Consider the following 9,055-nt stretch of genomic DNA (forward strand, 5'->3'; position numbering starts at 1 on the left):
GAAATCCAACGCAGGATAACTCTTGCCAACAGGTGCTACTTCGGACTGAGTAGGCAATTGAGAAGCAAAGTCCTCTCTCGACAAACAAAAACCAAACTTTATAAGTCACTCATAGCTCCATATGGTGCAGAGGCTTGGTCGATGACAAAAACTGATGAGTCGACGTTGCGAGTTTTCAAGAGAAAGGTTCTGCGAAAGTTTTATGGTCCTTTGCGCGTTGGCCACGGCGAATATCGCATGCGATGAAACGATGAGCTATATGAGATATATGCAACATTGACATAGTTCAGTGAATTAAAAGACAGTGGCTACGCTGGCTAGGTCATGTTGTCCAGATGGCCGAAAACACTTCAGCTCTGAAGTATTCAGCTGTACTCGTCCGGGGAAGCAGAAAAAGGGGAAGACCTCCACTCTGTTGGAAGGAAAAGGTGGAGAAGGACCTGGCTACGCTTGGAATATCTAATTGGCGCCACGTAACGAAGAGATGAAACGAATGGCGCGCGGTTGTTAACTCGGCTATAATCGCGAAAGCGGTGACTACGCGAATCAAGAAGAAGAAGAAGAATATTGCTCAAAAATGACAGATTTTTGATATTTTTTGACAGATGTCGCTGGAAGTCAGTTTTATATTGCTAATTAAATGATTTGAAAGTACATATATTAACAAAAGCAAATTTGAAAATTTTTAGAGGGCAGAAGATAAACAACGCACAGTTTGCTATCCATTTTTCCAACATTCTTAACTTTTTCGCACACTTTTTTCGCGCATTTTTCGCAATCAATTATTGCTTTTAATTTCRCTCCATTATCTTTGAACGTAATTAATAATAAACAAATTTTTCGTTAAATTTATATTGATTTTCCAAAAATACCAAAATTCCTATTAACAATTTCTCTTATTCAAATAAACAAATTTCACAATCAGCTGTCGAAATGCACAAGTCTGCCGTCTGTCATCATAAAATTTCAATGCGCATTAATTTTGCTGGTATGTCAGGGCTATAATACTCTGTACCAACTGGTTGCAAGAGTATAAAAAGGACTAATAGTAATAACCTATATGAAGAATYAGAATCACTTGTTCACAATATTTCTTCTTAATTAATAAACTCCGATGTTATTAATGTCAGTATTCAAATGATTAAAAAAATTGCTAATTTATTTCACAAATCAAAAAATTGGAAAATTCAGTTCAATTCTTCCACTGAAACCAACTGGTTCTTTTCCCTGGTAAAATAGAAAAATTTTTAAACAATTTTATAGAAACATTTTTAAAAYTACTTAAATATTAAATTTGAGCGGCACCCACTTTGCATAGATCTTTCTCATACAAAAATTTGTGTGAATGATATGATTACACTGTCAGTTGATATCTTTAGAGTGCCTGCTATCACGAACAACTTCACTTTACGGTCATCCAAATTATTTGGTGGACATTTGTGAACAATTGACCTGTTACAAAATTTTCTCGACATGGTCACCTTTTGTCCGATAAGCCTAATTTGCTTCAAGCGCATTGTCAGAGGATGATCAATTGACCGACGATAGGCTTTCATGTAAAGATGATCTCGAATAAGTCTTGAGAATGATCTGACGGATATATCCATTTCGCTTGGCATATTTTTTGTTTTTTTTGTTTTCTAGAATAAATGCGCAAATGACGTACCGAGCTTAAATTGGCATATTCGTCTGTCTGTCCATACGTGCGTCAGTCTGTCTTTGCAAGCTATAACTTGAGTAAGAATTGAGATATTAAAATTTAAACTTTTATACGTGTTCCTTGGCAAACAACGAGTTCATAGATATTCGGTTTTGGACATTCATTAAACGAAAACTTATAAGGTGCCAAAGCATTATCTGCTCAGGGCAAATTCCTTAAGTATCCCTACCGCCGTCAAAATAGATGAAATCGGTAGATAACACCTCTACTTATAACTGTTCTGTTAAGAACTACTAAAAGTGCGATAAATCGAGTAATGAAATACGACAAAGACATAAAATTTTACACCAAAGATGGCGTGAGAGTGTTCTAGGGTAGAAGTTGGACGTTAGGCGAAACATACAACCACGCCTACTTTCCATATAGTATGCCACCTTATAATCGAAAATTGTCAAAATTCAGCCTAAACCTCTAGGTGATTAGTAAATATTTGGACCTCAGTACACATGGTTGAAAATTTACCGCAAATATCGATTAATACTTGTGATATATTCTGTCAAATAAGTACCCGGAAATTATAATTTTAAATTTTCACGCTGAGAATATTTCAAAATATGTTTTCCCAGGTTAGCAAAACTGTCAAGCACCATTCTGTCAATTTTCTTGTTTTTTGCTATGTGTCATTTAGTTTGTTTAAGGAGTCATTAGGAGCAAGTCAACCCTTTGTGTGAGTTGCGATTTTTAATATGAATAAAAATATTGGACAAAGAGTTTGTGTGAAATTTTGTATTTTAAAACGAAATTTCTTGTGCCAAAACGTTGGAAATGTTGAAAAAGACATTTGGGGATTCAACCGTGTCAAAAACTCAAGTTTACGATTGGTAGAAATCGTTCTAAGAGGRGCGAGAAGAGCTGAATGATTTGCCACGTTCAGGACGACCTTCAACTTCTTCAACTGAAGAAAACGTCGACAAAATAAAGGAAATGGTTCTCGAAAATCGTCATTATAGTTTGCGAGAGATAGCCCAAATAATGGACATGTCACATGAGACCTCTCGTCATATTTTAGTTGATGTTTTGAGTATTCGAAAAGTCTCAGAGCGATTGGTGCCAAAAGATCTGCATTTATCAGCCAAATATATGAGTTATCTCACTGAAAATGAGAGAATGTGATTTTGGGTGAAAATTTAAAATTCGTGCAATACGTGCACCTTACAAGCGCTTTGCAAGATTAAAATAACGCCCTAATATATTATATAGAAGTAATAATAAAAGCTACAGCAGTGATTTCGACCTTTTCCGTGGAAAAGCTATCGTCTGGAAAATATTGACCGTAAAATTTGCCTACGCTCAAAAAAATATGATGAATTTTATAAACAATTTTTACCAAAAAATTAATTTATGACCAGACCAAAACCTGCTAGGTCATATTATGGAGAACTATATACAGTTGTGTTTATGAAAATAGTACTGTAACACCTTCTTATTTGGGTCATTCACCTAGTAATTTCGTTTGATGACAGCAGATAATCTTATTGAATTTTTTCGCAACCAACTTCAATGCTTTACCGTTCTATATTTAAACAGCTGATATAGTGTGGTTGTTTTTTAAAAAAACTACTTTAAAATAGCTGCATTCATATCCTTTTAATAGTAAAAAAACAACAACAACAGGGTTTGTCCCTGTTCCTATATATATGTTTTTTTTTTTTCTAAAACAACCGTTCACAAGCACGTGAAATGTCTAGGATTGATTTCAAGGCTTGATGTATGAGATCCTCTGATTTTTACGGAACGAAGTTTCGTCTATTGAAGAACTGTGCTTTTCTTATCAAACGTCAAAGAAGTGATCCATTTTTGAAGCGCATTGATTATAAAAATGAAGTAATGAAAATTTATTTGACCGCTATAATCGTTGTATCGCTTTCGAAGGCTAATAAAAGCAAATTTGATCAAAAAATAAAAAAGATATTTTCTATGTTAGCCTACGAATTTATCAGTCCGACTGTCAGAATACAAACATAATAGTATTTTAATAAAAAAATTATTGGGCTCTTACATATCGTAGCAGACTAAATGAAAACAAAACTCCCATATTCTTGAAGAACAGGGACCACTACCAAACGCATTATTTTACTCAATTTACACTACTAAAACTTTTAAACATGGTGGTCTGAGCATTATGGCATGCTTTTTGTACCATGGTGCTGGGGTCGTATACATTTGATCAATAGCTTCTTGGATCGAACAGTGTAAGTAAACCTATGTTATGTTATCAAAATCCCATTAAACATGATAGCGCGCTGCATTATAGGTAACGCCAAATAACCTGCGACCTTCACAGCCCTGTAGAATTCGTACGAACCATTGACCTCTGACCGGCACGGATTATGAACAGGCTAGGAACCGAGATGTTCTGCCGCCTTAGTAAAGGGTTTTTCAATAAGAGTGCTACAAAAGTTGTTTAAATAAAACAAAAACGGGTTGGAATATCAATGAAATTAGCTATTCTGTGTACATTCGATTCCATTTCGTATGGAGCTCGATTTCTTTTGCATGGTCACCACGGGCACGCCTGCAGAAATCAAGACTCTGAAAATGTTTGACTTTCGTACCAATGTTTTTCATCGTCGCTGGCTTGTTGGCATTGATCAAAGCCTTGACGTAGCCGCACAGGAAATATTCYAACGGCGTCAAATCGCATAACCGAGGCGGCCAATTGCCCGGACCATTTCGAAAAATAACCAAACTTAGTTATCAATAAATCGATTGTGACATTTGCTGTGTGTCCTCTGGCGCCGWCCTGTTGGAATCGCATATTGTCCAATCCATTACATCCAAATCGAGCGAAAAATATTTGGTTATCATTGAGCGGTAGCTATTCCCATTCACAGTAACATGCCGGTCTTGATCCACTTGGAATAAGTAGGGCCCAATGACACCGCCGGATGCAATGGTGACTCATGGAGTACGTATGAATGTACTTCCACAGCGAGAAATAATAAAAAGAAGAAGAACCGTTTTTATTTTATTTAAGAAAACTTTGGTAGCGCTCTTATTAAAAAACTCGTTCTTTAACTTAACGCCACTGGCTCCGAATTTCTGTAGTAAATTTTAATAATTTCGACTCGTTATTGGATCGTATATCTTTTCATGATGAAATGGCAAACCTTTCTGAAGTGAAACGTTGTGATAGCGTCATTTGCTGTCTCTATCGGCCTACTTTTGTAGTGCCCTATTAAAAACCCTTTATGTAGCGGTGTAGAAATGTCTGGTGCTGCCTAATGCCAAAGCTACCTCCGTCCTGTCAAAATATTGGCAGGCCTAAGAGTACGCTCCTTTGGCATCATCATTAGGTTGGTATGGTATATGCAGTTTGAGATGACGCTCCCTTTACGCAGGTCAGCTCTTTGTCTCGTAAGGGCATGTGTCAACCTTCAACTTTTAATGCGGGCGTCTACTTTTGAGTTTTTAGTAGTCTAAGAACTAAACTAAAAATGTCGAAAAGCGAGAGTAACTTTGGGGGTGGTCATGGCTTAGGAAGACGGAACCGTCTTTTAGTAATAGCAACGCAAGTACTTGGGTTCTTCCAAAAGGGGTGGTGAGGTGGAGTGAAAGTAGGATATCATGAGAAGCGAAATCGCAAAAATAAGTAGAAAAACCTCTATTAAGATCATGGTGGCAAAATGGCAAGGTTATCGTGAAAATTCAAGTGACGGCAACGAATAAGCTGAAATAGGATCTTAGCTTACCAACTAAAATCTTGCAGCAGTACGATGGCAAGAATTTTGAACAGCATGCTAGTACAGAGCTGAAAACAGAGCGAGATCGAGCGATGCTCAAACAATGGAAGAGGTTGAAGGATTCCTTGAAAAGAAGCTACAAACAGGTGCGACTCCAACGTTTATCAAAAATCGCTGTAATGTAAGCTTTATTGAACTTGGGGTATTAGCTGTCATGTTAATGTCAAGAATTTCAACTCTAGCAGCGTCACCTAGTTTATGTTACTGTGGGCAAAAAATATTAAGACTGTTTTAATTTATATTAAGTTGGTATGACTTTTGGTAAATTTCAGATTAAAATAATTTTTAGTGTTTAGTATACGCTTGTCTTTTTGAAGTACATAAAGTGCATTCGATGATTTTTACGATGAGTGAAATTATTCAACAAAGAAGTCTCATTTCATTTTGTGTGGGTTATAGAATTTCTGGGGCCGAAACGTTCAGAATGTTGCAAAAGGCCTTTGATAATCGGTGATAATCGCAAGCAAGTGTTTTTGATTAATACAAATTATTCAAAGAGAATCAAGAATGTATTGAAAACGAACGACGTCCAGGACGTTATCAGTATCAACTAATGATCAACACGTCAACAAAACAAAATAATTGGTGTTTGAGAATCAACGATTAACAGTCAAAGATCTTACTGGTAACGTCTGAAAAACAATGCTTTCCGACCACAGGGATGTCATGAAACGTATTACTACTGGCAACAGTTTTCTTCAATTATCGAGATGTGGTATTTTATACTGTCGCAACTTGCAAGAATCAAAGACAGGGAAATACCTAAGGATGTAAAACGTCAACCAGAAGATCGGAATCTTTATATTTATATATATTATATGTATATAATACATAAGGTGACATTGTATTTATTTTGAAAACTCTTTATTTATTCTTCCCCTCCCGATGCAATGCACTTATGTCAACGGTATTTCCAATCTTCGAAACACTGGTTGAAGTCACTTTCCGGGATGGCCTTCAGTTCCGTCTTCCCTGGGGCTTGAAACTMCTCTATCGTATAAAACGGTATCCCCGGAGCGGTCTTTTGAGCATGGTGAACAGCCAGAAGTCGCACGGCGCCAGATCAGGTGAATACGGTGGTTGCGGATCGATACTGGTTGAGTTTTTGGCGAAATGATCACGAATACGAGGGCAGTATGGGATGGTGCATTATCGTGGTGTAAAAACCAAGAATTGTCTTTCCACAATTCCAGCCTTTTTAGGCGAATAGCGTTACGCAAACGACGCGTTCAAATCATATTCCTTGTTGACTGTTTGACCGGTTGGAAGGAATTCATAATGCACAACACCAAGATAATCGAAGAAAACAGTCAACATGACCTTGATTTTTGAGCGACTTTGGTGTGATTTTTTTTGGTCTCGGCTCTCTTTTGGCACGATATTCGTAGATCCAAGTCTCATCGCCAGTTATATTACGTTTCATGACACCGTGGTAGTCGTTTCGCACACTTCAACGCGACGCCTTTTTTCCAAAAAATTCAATGTTTTCGATACCAGTCGAGACTTGACACGCTTGAGGCCTAAAATATACTTCAAAATGGTATTGGCTGAGCCTTTCGATATGCCAACTTCATCAGCAAGGTCTCTAATTGTTAATCGACGGTTTTTCAACACCAAATCTTTGATTTGTTGAACGTAACCTTCGTCGGTTGAGGTTGATGGTCGCCCTGGGCGCTCTTCGTCTTCGACACGTTCACGGCCGGCTTGGAACTCACTATACCACTTGTAAACATTTTCTTTAGACATAGCCTCATCGCCAAAGGCTTTCTGCACAATCCTCAACGTATCCGCAGCATAAAATTGATTCCGTAAACAAAATTTAATGCAAATTCTTTGCTCAACAAATTTCGACATCGCAAGAAACGAAAAACTCACTTTTAGCAGCTCACAAAACGACACGCATCTCAAACACTAATGAAAATTTTGAAATGAAATTTGACATAAATGTGACTGACAGTACTACCAACCTTAAAAAAAAAATTCTCCAAATCCTTTGACGCACGCAGTTTAAATTCAAATGTCACCTTATTTTTTGGACACAGATATTACTTATAAAATGTTTCCAGGGTTCCATCAAGGTACCTCACGTACCATCACCAATCAAATCCAATAAAGTCAGACGGATTTTCGACAATCCAGATTTCTTATTTTCATTGCGATAACTCACATATTGGCCGATATATGCGGTATTAAGTAAACCGTAAAGAATTATAAGTATATGGGAATTCAATTCACTTACATATCTCATACATTGACCTAGATTTTGAGTAAAAAGTCAACTATAGGCACTGGGTCTACATATTCAGTACTTAAGGGCTTGTGTACAATTGCGACAAAGAATAATTCTATGTATATCTTAATTTTGTGGTTAGTTATGGGATTTTTTAAGTTTGCATTTAATGGTTTTTTGTGGGCTCTCCCAGTTTAATAAAACTATTGGCCCACCTACATATATATACATATATGTGGTATAACGCCACACAGAAGTTCGAGTCTACATTTACGAACTTGTCCTCTCTTTTTTTTTCCAAAAAACCCGTGTTATAAGTTTCATTATGATAACTTAATTTTTACATGCAAAAACAGAAGGAAGGGCTAATTTCGGGTGCAACCGAACAATTCATACTCTTGCAACTTGCAAGGGAAATATTTTAAGCTTAGTATCCAGCTCTCAAGAAATGTAAAAACTTTGATAATTCGGGTGGTGGAGCGCGGTGCTCGCTCGTTCCGTAGATGTGGTTGGCCGTAAGGAAACGGACGGCGCAAATAATTCCACAGAATATTAAATAAAACAAAATGTTTCATATAATAAAAATATTTAATTATAAAAATTTGGAACAATACTTACCACGTCTATCGCCAAGCAGTCGCAAAAGGACAGAGCGCCCAACTTTTTTAGTTATTGTTTAGTTGCGCGCGAATTAAAACTTCGAAAAAAGTTCGAAAAAAGGAAAAGAAAATATGTATTGTTCTGCCGATACAGACATGGCAAAAGAAATTGGGCGGGGGCGGCGTCAACAAACTTCATAAAAACAAAACCCTCAACAAACGGTCAAGTAACTTTGCTGCGATAAATTTACTTGTGCTAGTATGCAGTTCTAAAGAAATCTAGTACTAATTTTTATACGGTTTTGCGAAGAAACATGAAATCAACAAGTGATTCTTGAAAGAAAGTCGAAGTAAATCTTTAAAATCATCCTAAATTAGTTAAAAACATTATTATGAAGTATATTTCATTTTGAAATGTTGTATAAAACTTACCAATCATCAACAATATTAGTTAAATCGCAATCAAAATATTTATGTTACTACACACATACATACATACAGAATAAGTACACAGTTTATATTCTTTGTTTATTCTCTCTTGCTCTTCTAATGTGGATCATTCACAATGCGTAAAAAGCTGTCAACCTATCTTGAAGAAATAATGCATTTGCATTTTTTTCTTGAGCAATTACTTGAGAGCTGGATACTAACCTTTAAGGTGTAAAACGTTAGCCAGAGGATATAAATTCAAGGAATTATATATGCCCAAAAAATAAGGTGACATTTGAATTTAAACTGCGCTCGTCGAAGGATTTGAAGAATT

At 36.5% G+C, this 9,055-nt stretch overlaps 1 protein-coding gene across 1 annotated transcript in view; it reads right to left on the minus strand.

Moving 5' to 3' along the window:
* Window positions 1–877, minus strand: part of LOC108969704 (kelch-like ECH-associated protein 1) — a 31,230-nt gene extending 30,353 nt beyond the window's left edge. The window contains exon 1 of the mRNA XM_018934601.1: window positions 873–877. The gene's annotated coding sequence lies outside the window, so the exon portion shown is untranslated. The remainder of the gene's footprint in view (window positions 1–872) is intronic.
* Window positions 878–9,055: the final 8,178 nt, after the last annotated feature.

This window comes from Bactrocera latifrons, unplaced genomic scaffold, assembly GCF_001853355.1.
Source record: "Bactrocera latifrons isolate USDA-ARS-PBARC rearing strain unplaced genomic scaffold, ASM185335v1 scaffold_1050, whole genome shotgun sequence".
Lineage (NCBI taxonomy): Eukaryota > Metazoa > Arthropoda > Insecta > Diptera > Tephritidae > Bactrocera > Bactrocera latifrons.